A 12,771-nucleotide genomic window follows, 5' to 3' on the forward strand; every position below is an offset into this window, starting at 1 on the left:
AACAGTCAACACACTACAAAAGGCCTCCTTCTGTTGGGTGGATGCATTCAATGACCTGACCACATAGAGAGCTGCCCTCTTGATAAATAGAAGAAATGGGTAGGGGGAAATGAAAACAGGTCATTTATGGAACTTAATTCACTCACTCCCACTCAGATCTATACCTCAAGGACCTCACAGAGTGGATTATAAATTAATCAATGCGGGTCGTTCCATTTAATTTCAGCAAGACACCCACCATCTGAGATTGTTTTGAAATGGTTTAATGTAGTTAGAACAATATACGATAAGCATTCCAGCAACATTATTTTGTTGAAAGACCATTTTAACTGACAAATTTGGACAGTTCAATTTATATGATTCATACAGTGCCTTCAGAAAGTTTCCACACCCCTTGACTTTTCTGCATTGGTTGTGTTTAGTCTGAATTGAAAAGGGATTACATTTAGATTTTGTGTTACTGATCTACACACAATACCACAATGTCAAAATGTCTCTGTTTTTAGAAATGTTTAGAAATTAATTCAAAATGAAAAGCTGAAATGTCTCAAGTCAAGTGTTCAACCCTTTTATTATGGCAAGCCTAAATAACTTCAGGAGTATAAATGTGCTTAACAAGTCACATAATAAGTTGCATGGATTCAATAATAAGTGTTAAACATGATTTTCAATTACTACCCCATCTCTGTGCCCCACACATGGATTTCAAGCACAGATTCATCCACCAGGGATGATCCTAAGACCAGGGATGTTTTATAATGGTTCGCAAAGAGCACCTGTTGGTAGGGCGGTAACAAAAAAAACAGACATTGAATATCCCTTTGAGCATGGCGCAGTTAATTACACTTTGGATGGTGTATCAATACACCCTTCCTAAGTCAGTTGCCGGGGAGGAAGGAAACCGCTCAGCGATTTCAACATGAGGCCAATGGTGATTTTAAAACAGTTACTGAGTTTAATGGCTGTGGTAGGACATAACTGAGGAAGGATCAACTAATATAAATTACAGATTGAAAAGGAGGAAGCCTGTAAAGAATTTTAAAAAAAATAATAAAAAATATTCCAAAACATGGATCCTGTTTGCAATAAGGTACTAAAGTAATACTGTAAAACATTTGCACAATTACCTAAAACGTCACAGGATGAAACCAATATGCAGACACAGGAGGCAGATGATCTGAGTCTCTGATATTTATTAATAGGCAAGGGGCAGGCATGAGGCAGGTTGAAGACAGGCAGAAGTTCGTAAACCGGGTCAGAGTCAGATGGGTACAGGACGGCAGGCAGGCTCGAGGTCAGGGAAGGCAGAATGGTATGGCAGACAGGCTCAGGGTCAGGGCAGGCAGCAATGGTCAGAACCAGCAGGACTGGAAAACAGGGACCAGAAAAACAGGTGTACAGAAAAACATGGTAGGCTTGATGAGACAAGACGAACTGGAAACAGAAAACACTGGTATAAATACACAGGGGATAATGGGGACAAATGGGAGACACCTGGTGGGAGGTGGAGACAAGCACAAGACAGGTGAAACAGATCAGGGTGACGACATTGAATGTTCCTGAGTGGCCTAGTTACAGTTTTGACTTAAATCTGCAAATATGGCAAGTTTGAAGAATATTTTAAAGAATAATGGACAATTTGGACCAAATCACATCTTAACAATGACTAAGATCTCAGTAATCCAAATAAATGGTCGAAAGCTACCTGCGGACGCCCCAACTCCACACCAAGCCCACCCCAATGGCCAGTATACACAGTATCAGTTCTCTATGTTTGACAAGTTATATGAAGCTGTGGCTTGGAGTATTGTTTATTCATACTATGTCATGTATTCTTAGTGAATTAGTACCATGTTTTGCCCACTAAATGCTGCTGTTCTGCTATTACTGCCACAGCCTTTATCCATGTATTAAATGGAACCCTTTGCAACTTTGGGTAGAAAACCCATAGCTTTCGCTCTGGATATGTAACGGCTCTCTTCTATCTCCTCCTCTGACGAAGAGGTGGAACAAGGATCAAGGATCGGACCAAAATGCAGCGTGATGATGATTCATGATATATTAATAAAGGAAAAACTATACATGCAGAAACTACAAAAATAATGAAATGAAATAATGAAAACCAAAACAGCCCTATCTGGTACAAACACAAAGACAGGAACAATCACCCACGAAACACTCAAAGAATATGCCTGCCTAAATATGGTTCCCAATCAGAGACAACGAAAATCACCTGCCTCTGATTAAGAACCGCCTCAAGGCAACCATAGACTTTCCTAGACAACCCTACTCAGCCACAATCCCAATACCTACTAAAAACCCCCAATACAAAAACACACCACAAAATAAACCCATGTCACACTGTGGTCTGACCAAATAAAAGAAGACAAACATACATACTTCGACCAGGGCTTGACAGAACCCCCCCCCAGGTGCGGACTCCTGGACGCACATCAAAACAATAGGGAGGGTCCGGGTGGGCGTCTGTCCATGGTGGCGGCTCCGGCTCGGGACGTGGACCCCACTCCATCAATGTCTTAATTCCTCCCCCTCACGTCCTAGGATAGTCCACCCTCGCCGCCGACCATGGCCTAGTAGTCCTCACCCAGAACCCCACTGGACTGAGGGGCAGCTCAGGCACTGAGGGGCAGCTCGGCACTGAGACGAAGCTCGGCACTGAGACGAAGCTCGGCACTGAGAGGAAGCTCAGGCAGGTAGTTGGCTCGGCAGATCCTGGCTGGCTGGCGGATCTGGAAGGAGTCTGGCTGACTGGCGGATCTGGAAGAGTCTGGCTGACTGATCTGGAAGAGTCTGGCTGACTGGCGGATCTGGAAGAGTCTGGCTGACTGGCGGATCTGGAAGAGTCTGGCTGACTGATCTGGAAGAGTCTGGCTGACTGGCGGATCTAGCTGCTCTGGCTCCTCCATGCAGACTGGCAGCTCTGGCTGCTCCATGCAAACTTGCAGCTCCATGCAGACTGGAAGCTCTGGCTGCTCCATGCAGACTGGCAGCTCTATGCAGACTGGCAGCTCTGGCTGCTCCATGCAAACTTGCAGCTCTGGCTGCTCCATGCAACTGCAGCTCTGGCTGCTCCATGCAGACTGGCAGCTCTGGCTGCTCCATGCAGACTGGCAGCTCTGGCTGCTCCATGCAGACTGGCAGCTCTGGCTGCTCCATGCAGACTGGCAGCTCTGGCTGCTCCATGCAGACTGGCAGCTCAGGCTGCTCCATGCAGACTGGCAGCTCAGGCTGCTCCATGCAGACTGGCAGCTCAGGCTGCTCCATGCAGGCTGGCAGCTCAGGCTGCTCCATGCAGGCTGGCAGCTCAGGCTGCTCCATGCAGGCTGGCAGCTCAGGCTGCTCCATGCAGGCTGGCAGCTCAGGCTGCTCCATGCAGGCTGGCAGCTCAGGCTGCTCCATGCAGGCTGGCAGCTCAGGCTGCTCCATGCAGGCTGGCAGCTCAGGCTGCTCCATGCAGACTGGCAGCTCTGGCTGCGCTAAACAGGCAGGATACTCCAGCAGCGCTGTAGAGGAGGAAGGCTCTGGCAGGGCTGAACAGGCGGGAGACTCCGGCAGCGCTGTAGAGGAGGAAGGCTCTGGCAGCGCTGAACAGGCGGGAGACTCCGGCAGCGCTGGAGAGGCGAGGCACACTGTAGGCCTGATGCGTGGTGCTGGCACTGGTGGGACTGGACCTAGAACACGCACAGGAATCCTGGTGCGGGGAGCTGCCACCGGAGGACTGGTGTGTGGAGGTGGCTCTGGATAGACCGGACCGTGCAGGCGCACTGGAGCTCTTGAGCACCGAGCCTGCCCAACCTTACCTGGCTCAATGCCCACTCTAGCCCGGCCAATACGAAGAGCTGGTATGTACCGCACCGGGCTATGCACCCGCACTGGAGACACCATGCACTCCATAGCATAACACGGTGCCTGCCCGGTCTCTCTAGCCCCCCGGTAAGCACAGGGAGTTTGCGCAGGTCTCCTACCTGGCATAGCCATACTCCCTGTGAGTCCCCCCCATATTTTTTGGGGGCTGACTCTCAGGCTTCCAACCGCGTCGCCGTGCTGCCTCCTCATACCAGCGCCTCTCCGCTTTCGCCGCCTCCAGTTCTTCCTTGGGGCGGCGATATTCTCCAGGCTGAGCCCAGGGTCCTTCACCGTCCAGTTCGTCCTCCCATGTCCAGTCCTTCTCTCACTGCACCTTGGTGCAGCTACACTCCCCTGGTTTAGCCCAGGGTCCTCTCCCGTCGAGGATTTCCTCCCAAGTCCAGAAATTCTTGTCGCGCTGCTCCTGCAGCTGCTGTTGCCTAATACAATGCCACTTGGTCCTGTTGTGGTGGGTGATTCTGTAACGGCTCTCTTCTATCTCCTCCTCTGACGAAGAGGTGGCACAAGGATCGGACCAAAATGCAGCGTGATGATGATTCATGATATATTTTAATAAAGGAAAAACTATACATGCAGAAACTACAAAAATAATGAAATGAAAACCGAAACAGCCCTATCTGGTGCAAACACAAAGACAGGAACAATCACCCACAAAACACTCAAAGAATATGGCTGCCTAAATATGGTTCCCAATCAGAGACAACGAAAATCACCTGCCTCTGATTAAGAACCGCCTCAAGGCAACCATAGACTTTCCTAGACAACCCTACTCAGCCACAATCCCAATACCTACTAAAAACCCCAATACAAAAACACACCACAAAATAAACCCATGTCACACCCTGGCCTGACCAAATAAATGAAGACAAACATACATACTTCGACCAGGGCGTGACAGGATGGAAATAAATGGTGTGATCATCCTTTCAATACAGGCCAGTCCTCCATGAAAGCAATTCAAACACATACAAACTGTCCTTCTCTTGAATCTAATCTGCTCAATGAAGTCAATATGTGTAACTAGCAGCACTCTTAGAAAAAAAGAGTTCCAAAAGGGTTATTTGGCGTTCCCCATAGGATAACCCTTTTTGTTTCAAAGTAGAACCCTTTTTGGTTTCAGGTAGAACCTTTTTGGGTTCCGTGTAGAACCCGACATGAAACCCAAAAGGGTTCTTCAAAGAATTATCTTATGGGGATAGCGAAGAACCCTTTTAGGTTCTAGATAGCACCTTTTTTTCTAAGAGTGTGCCCACACACCAACAGAGATCTGCTAGTGTTGGGTTGGCAGCCTAAGGCTTAAGCTGTATCTGGGAAATGGCCCAAGTGTGTGTAGTTTATTCCCTTCAATAAAGGTTTGGATTAGTTCGACCATTCCTTGTCAAGCAAACCAATAGGCTACAGGAGTTCTAATGGTTTAAATGTTATGGTCTTCAATGGTAAAAATCCCAAATACAATGCCTTCAGAAAGTATACTGAACAAAAATATAAACGCAACAGGCAGGGGCACAGCCGTGGGTGGGCCTGGGAGGGCATAGGCTCACCCACTTGGGAGCCAGAACCATCCACTTGGAAGCCATGCCCAGCCAATCAGAATGAGTTTTTTCCCCCAAAAAGGGCTTAATTACAGACAGACATACTCCTCAGTTTCATCAGCAGTCCTGTTGGCCGGTCTCAGACAATCCCTCAGGCGAAGAAGCTAGATGTAGAGGTCGTGAGCTGGCATGGTTTTACATTGTCTGCAGTTGTGAGGCCAGTTGGACGTACTGCCAAATTCCCTAAAACGACTTTGCAGTCGGCTTATGGTAGAGAAATTAACATTAAATTCTCTGGCAATAGTTCTGGTGGACATCCCCGCAGTCATCCCTGAATTCAAAATTGATAAAAATTGTGGTCCTTCTGTAGCTCAGTTGGTAGAGCATGGCGCTTGTAACAGGGTAAACTTCAGGACCACCCATACGTAGAATGTATGCACACATGACTGTAAGTCGTTTGATAAAACTGAAATGGCATTTTATTTTATTGAATATTATAAAAAAAAATGTTTTCCATATTACAATACCTCATAATGACAAAGTGAAAACATGTTTTTAGACATTTTTGCAAATTCTTGAAAATTTAAAATATATTTACATTTACATTTAAGTCATTTAGCCACACCTCTCAGGTAGATGGTGCATTATCTTATGACAAAGGAACAGCCAAATAGTGCATCTAAATCTTTTAAGGGGGGTGAGAAGGATTACTGTATCCTATCCTAGGTATTCAAAGAGGTGGGGTTTCAGGTGTCTCCGGAAGGTGGAAATTGACTTCCTGGGATCTTTTAGGGAGTTTGTTCCACAATGAAACAGTTTTGACTGGGCCAACTGTACTTCCTCAGTGGTAGGGAGGCGAGCAGGCCAGAGGTGGATGAACGCAGTGCCCTTGTTTGGGTATATTTATATACTGAGGTTTTATTTAAGCACCATGGTCTTGTATATGCGATAACTGGAAGCCAGTGGAGAGAGCGGAGGAGCGGGGTGACGTGAGAGAACTAAGGTTGAACACCAGACGGGCTGCGGCGTTCTGGATGAGTTGTAGGGGTTTAATGGCACAGGCAAGGAGCCCAGCCAACAGCGAGTAGTAATCCAGACGGGAGATGACAAGTGCCTGGATTAGGACCTGCGCCGCTCCTGTGTGAGGCATTTTGTTGTGTTACAGCATGAACCTGAAAACCGCCTTGATGTTAAAAAAAATTTCCAGGATATTCTTAGCGCTCTGGGAGGAGGACACAATGGAGTTGTCAACCGTGAATGATCAAACGTCCTTCCCCGGGAGGAAAGCAGCTCCGTCTTGCCGAGGTTCATTTGGTGATCCGTCAACACTGATATTCTGAAAATGAAATGCGATCACCTGGTCAAAAGTCATGGTCATATATCATTTACGTAACTATTTACACCCCTGAGTCAATACTTTGGCAGCGATTGCAGCTGTGAGTCTTTCTGGGTAAGTCTCAAAGAGCTTTCCACACCTGGATTGTACAACGTTTGCCCACTATTCATTTCAAAATTCTTCAAGCTCTGTCAAATTGTTTGTTGATCATTACTAGACAACCATTTTCAGGTCTTGCCATACATAGACTTTCAAGTTGATTGAAGTAAAATCTGTAACTATGCCACTCAGGAACATTCACTGTCGTCTTGGTAAACAACTCCAGTGGAGATGGTGTTTTAGGATATTGCCCTGCTTAAACACATCTCACAGTGTTTGGTGGAAAGCAAACTAAACCAGGTTTTCCTGAAGGATTTTGCCTGTGCTTAGCTCCATTCTGTGATTTTTTTTTATCCTGAAAAACTCCAGAGTCCTTAAAGATTCCAAGCATACCCATAGCAGCCACCAACACAATTCAAAGTGTTAATAATAACTTCACCATGCTCAAAGAGATATTCAATGTCTGCTTTTTTTTACCCATCTACCAATAGGTGCCCTTCGTTACGAGGCATTGGAAAACCTCCCTGGTCTTTATGGTTGAATCTGTGTTTGAAATGCAGTGCTCGTCTGAGGGACCTTACAGATAATTGTGTATGGTACAGGTAGCCATATCCTGCAGTCAAATGACCAAATAGCCCTCTAGTGGCCTCATGGGTGGAATGTTATTCATGTTTTTAATCATTTCATAATTAATACAAATTATTTAAATAAACCTGCCGGAAATCTGGTGTTTCCATATGAAAAGGTTTTGTTATATTTCAGTCTCAACTCAACCTTTCAATACATTTCAACTCTATATCTGACATGGTACAGGTGTCTTACATTTGTAAGCACATGACCATGTGTGTGAGGTGTATACTTTTGTTTCAAAGTAGATGTGACTAAGACTACCAAGAAACACTCTGTGTGAGCCTGATTTAGCCCACTGGAGGAAAAGGTTCAACACTATTATTGCACACAGAGTGAATCCAGACAACTTATTATGACTTATTAAGCACATTTCTACTCCTGAACTTATTTAGGCTTGCCATAACAAAGGGTTTGAATACTTATTGACTCAATAGATTTCAGCTTTTCATTTTTTATTCATTTGTAAAAAAAAAATAATTGAAAAACATCATTCGCTTTGACGTTATAGGGTATCAGCGGCCAGTGACAAAAACAAATGCTCAATTTAATCAATTTAAATCATTTCTATAAGACAACAAAATGTGGAAAAAGTCAAGGGGTGTGAATACTTTCTGAAAGCACTGTAATGGTAATGTATTGGGTTGGGTTTAATGGTAATTGTCACTCATCAAACAACACATAGGAGATGTTTTCTAATAATTTTAGGGTAAAACATAAGACTGCTATGTAATGGTTTTATTTGGGTCTTCACAACATTTTAGTCACTAGCCCATTTCTCCATCACATTTTTTGGTCTTGTAGGAAAAGTCTTAATATGATAATTGCATCATAGGGATAGCCCTCTCAGAGAGCTGTCATTTGTTGGACTATTCGAGAAGAGTTGGGTTAAAGCATTCGGTTGCTAAGAGAATGACAAACTGAATTGCTTTTATGGAGGACTGGCTTGACTTGTATGGATGACCATACAATGTCTTTTCATCATGAGCAAAAGCTATTGGTGATATGATATGAATCCTATCAATTTAAATGGCCAATTTTGGGTGCAATCAATAAGCTTGATTTCTCAAAGTTCAAATAAACTTTCAACAAAATAATGTTTCAGGGATACTAATCTTATCTGTGTCTAACTACAGAAACGTTTTCAGACAATCTGAGATGGTGGGTGTCGAAAACCTCTTCCGTGTGCTTTTTGAGGTGGAACGACTCATGAGATATGCACAAACGTGTGGGAGTCAGAATACCTCAACAGTCAGCAGACTGAGAGCAAAAAATATCAGCAGTTTTTTCTGTTTGTATTGTTGTTTTCTTCATCTGTCCACTCTCCTTTCTGATCTGCAGAGTCAGTTTGTTTGTGAAGAATGTTCAACCATCAGCAAGATGGAGGAACAGAGAATCCATGAACTAATATTTCCATACTCTTAGGATGACAGGACACTCACTTTTATGAAATTAGAAAAAACATGCATGGTGGTATGCATGCTGGTATTCATCACATAAAGCAGGATTAAAATGGATTTAATTATATTGTTTTTGTCAACAATCTACACAAAAAACTCACTCTAAAAAAAAATATATATATATATATATATAAAAAAATAAAACATTAGATAACAACTATTCAACCCCCTTATTCAATACATGTTAGAATCATCTTTTGCAGCAATTACAGATGTGAGTCTTTCTTGGGTAAGTCTCTAAAGCTTTCCACACCTAGATTGAGCAACATTTGCACATTATTATTTTCAAAGTTCTTCAAGCTCTGTCAAATTGGTTGTTGATCATTGCTAGACAACCATTTTCAGGTCTTGCTAAGTCAAAACAGTAAGTCGGCCAGACAAGAACATTCACTGTCTTCTTGGTCAACAACTTCAGTGTTGATGTGGCCTTGTGTTTTAGTTTATTTTCCCACTGAAAGGGGACTTCATCTCCCAGTGTTTGGTGGAAAGCAGACTGAACCAGGTTTTCCTCTAGGATTTTGCCTGTGCTTAGCTCCTTTCCGCTTATTTTTTATCCTGACAAACTCCCCAGTCCTTAACGATTACAAGAATACCCATAACATGATGCAGCCACCACTATGTTTGAAAATATGGAGTGGTACAGTATTGTGTTGTATTGGATTTGACCCAAACATAACACTTTGTATTCAGGACAAAGAGTAAATTGCTTTGCCACATTTGTTGCAGTATTATTTTAGTATCTTATTGTTAACAGGATGCATGTATCCTCCACTGGCTTCCTTCTTTTCACTCTGTCAATTAGGGGTTTGTATTGTGGAATAACTACAATGTTGTATATCCATCATCAGTTTTCTCCTATCACATCCATTCAATTCTGTAACTGTTTTAAAGTCACCATTGGCCTCATGGTGAAATCCCTGAGCGGTTTCCTTCCTCTCCGGCAACTGAGTTAGCGAGGCATTGGAAAACCTCCCTAGTCTTTGTGGTTGAATCTGAAGGCACTTTATGTATTTGCAATTGAGGCCCTTTCCCATTACCAGAGGCTACTGGATCAGTTCCAACTCGGTACAGGGTATAGCCTTGCGATGAGGCTGCATCTGCTACCCTGTGTACAGGTGAGTGGCCTGATAGTGTTGGCTATGGGGCTAATGCTCTCACCACTGAGGAGATGATAGTTTAATCAGCTGCTGTATCCTGGTACGTGGCATAGAGCTTTGGCAGAGCGTGGTGCCAACAGCGGGCCGGCCCTGGGAAGAGGACAAAGAGTACCAGCTGCTCCTCTCAGTGCCCATGACCTTCCTCATGGGGAGTACCATCATGGTTCTCCTCTTCAGTCAGGAGAGCTCAATGTTATATGTTGTACTATACAAAACCATAAACTGTACTGTTCTCTCATTATCCCTACTGCAGTTACATCGTGGACAGGAAAGTCGGATGACGAGAGACAGAAAAGGAATACACATATTTTCTCTGTTTTTCTTAGTGAGTTTATATGACAGGATCTCTGAACTCTCTGGCGAATGCTCCTTTAAAGTGCAACTGAACGCAAAAACAACTTCTCTGGTTGAATACGGCCTATGTTGCATCAATATTCATCCCAAAAGTTTTAACAGAGTTTTGTGAGATTTGTGGACCTGAGGATATCACAACTTAATGACGGTTGGGTTTTGATTTCAATCCTGCCCACACGGGACCACTGCCTGGCACATTCTAATCACGGCTGGCAGTAATCAAATCATCCGTATCACAGCTACCCGATGTGCTGCAGTACACACTATCCAATCGCTCACCAGAATCAACCTGAAACCTAATTTATTTACAGACAGCTGAACTAACCATTAGCATGAAGCGCCTCAGACTTTTTTAGACAACAATATATGCAAGACTTTGTCGCAAATGTCACGTTGAAGGAACGAGATTCATTTTTTAATATACGGGCGGCTTGGGTTTTTTCTCTCCAAATGAAATATCCTCACATTCGTGTCCTAACGTTAGCACAAACACAACCTTCATCAAAGATACAGTAGCTACATCTAGAAAGCAGGAAATGCAGTACGTTTGAAGCAGGATTCCCTGACTAACCATGTTCAAGTTTGTCATGCTGGGTCACGTGGTTGCTAAGCCATTCAGTACGGAGCCAGAAACGGAAGAAGAAGCGAGACATCTCTCTCCCTCAATTTTTCTGGTTAATTTACAGTCAATGAACTAAGCAGACCAGACCCAGCTGCTAATGCATTGGTTCTTCTGGGAGGGCAACCCTGTTAAGCAAACCGGAACTGGACATTTTTTCCCCCAATGGTAAACAGCCTGAGTGGGACATCTTCGTTTATCCACCATCTTTGTGGTGGCCTGTTCTGGATGGTGACTGAAGAGGGACAAATGACATTACTGCCAGTATACGAAATAGCAAACATAACACACCCACATAGAATAACACCCCCAAGACACAAGTTTTGTTTTTCTAAACAAGTACCGGAAAAGCCCAGGTGGAATCGATAAGTTTAGCCCCTCTTTGTCATTTCGCTGGTGCCCTGCAACTGTGTTAGACAGAAGGAGGAGAAATCAATCACACACTCCATCCCAAACACATCAAGAGAGGAATAGATAGCATTACTGACCAAAATGGAAAAAGACAGACAGTGGAAAGAAAAAGTATGTGAACCCCTTTCTGCATAAATTGGTCATAAAATGTGATCTGATCTTCATATAGGTCACAACAATAGACAAACACAGTCTACTAATAACACACAAACAAGTATACGTTTTCATGTCTTTATTGAACACACCGTGTAAACATTCACTGTGCAGGGTGGGAAAAGTATGTGAACCCTTGGATTTATTAACTGGTTGACCCTCGTTTGGCAGCAATAACTTCAACCAAACATTTTCTGCAGTTGAGGATCAGACCTGCACAATGTTCAGGAGGAATTTTGGACCATTCCTCTTTACAAAACATTTTCAGTTCAGCGATATTCTTGGGATGTCTGGTGTGAACTGCTCTCGAGATCATGCTACAGCATCTCAATCGGGTTGAGGTCAGGACTCTGGCGTTTATTAAGACATTCTCCTGCAAAATGTCTTGATAAACTTGGGAATTCATTTTTCCGTCGATGATAGCAAGCTGTCCAGGCCCTGAGGCAGCAAAGCAGCCCCAAACCATGATGCTCCCTCCACCATACTTTACAGTTGGGTTAAGGTTTTGATGTTGGTGTGCTGTGCCTTTTTTTTCTCCACACATAGTGTTGTGTGTTCCTTACAAACAACTCAACTGTAGTTTCATCTGTTCACAGAATATTTTGCCAGTAGCGCTGTGGAACATCCAGGTGCACTTTTGCAAACTTCAGACATGCAGCAATGTGGCTTCGTCCATGGTGTCCTCCCATGAACACCCTTCTTGTTTAGTGTTTTACATATCGTAGACTCGTCAACAGAGATGTTAGCATGTTCCAGAGATTTCTTTAAGTCTTAAGCCGACACTCTAGGATTCTTCTTAACCTCATTGAGCATTCTGCACTGTGCTCGTGCAGTCATCTTTGCAGGACGGCCACTACTAGGGAGAGTAGCAACAGTGCTGAATTTTCTCCATTTATAGACAATTTGTCTTACTGTGGACTGATGAACATCAAGGATTTTAGAGATACTTTTGTAACCCTTTCCAGCTTTATGCAGGTCAACAATTCTTAATCTTAGGTCTTCTGAGATCTCTTTTTTTCGAGGCATGATTCACATCAGGCAATGCTTCTTGTGAATAGCAAACTCACATTTTGTGAGTGTTTTTTATAGGGCAAGGCAGCTCTAACCAACATCTCCAATCTCATCTCATTGATTG

The 12,771-nt window shown here is 43.8% G+C and overlaps 1 protein-coding gene across 2 annotated transcripts in view; it reads left to right on the forward strand.

Moving 5' to 3' along the window:
• LOC118360172 (LHFPL tetraspan subfamily member 3 protein-like) overlaps positions 1 to 12,771 on the forward strand; it is a 29,502-nt gene that overhangs the window by 1,533 nt on the left and 15,198 nt on the right. The gene's annotated exons all lie outside the window — the stretch shown is intronic.

This window comes from Oncorhynchus keta, chromosome 27 (genome assembly GCF_023373465.1).
Source record: "Oncorhynchus keta strain PuntledgeMale-10-30-2019 chromosome 27, Oket_V2, whole genome shotgun sequence".
In the NCBI taxonomy this organism is placed as follows: Eukaryota; Metazoa; Chordata; class Actinopteri; order Salmoniformes; family Salmonidae; genus Oncorhynchus; species Oncorhynchus keta.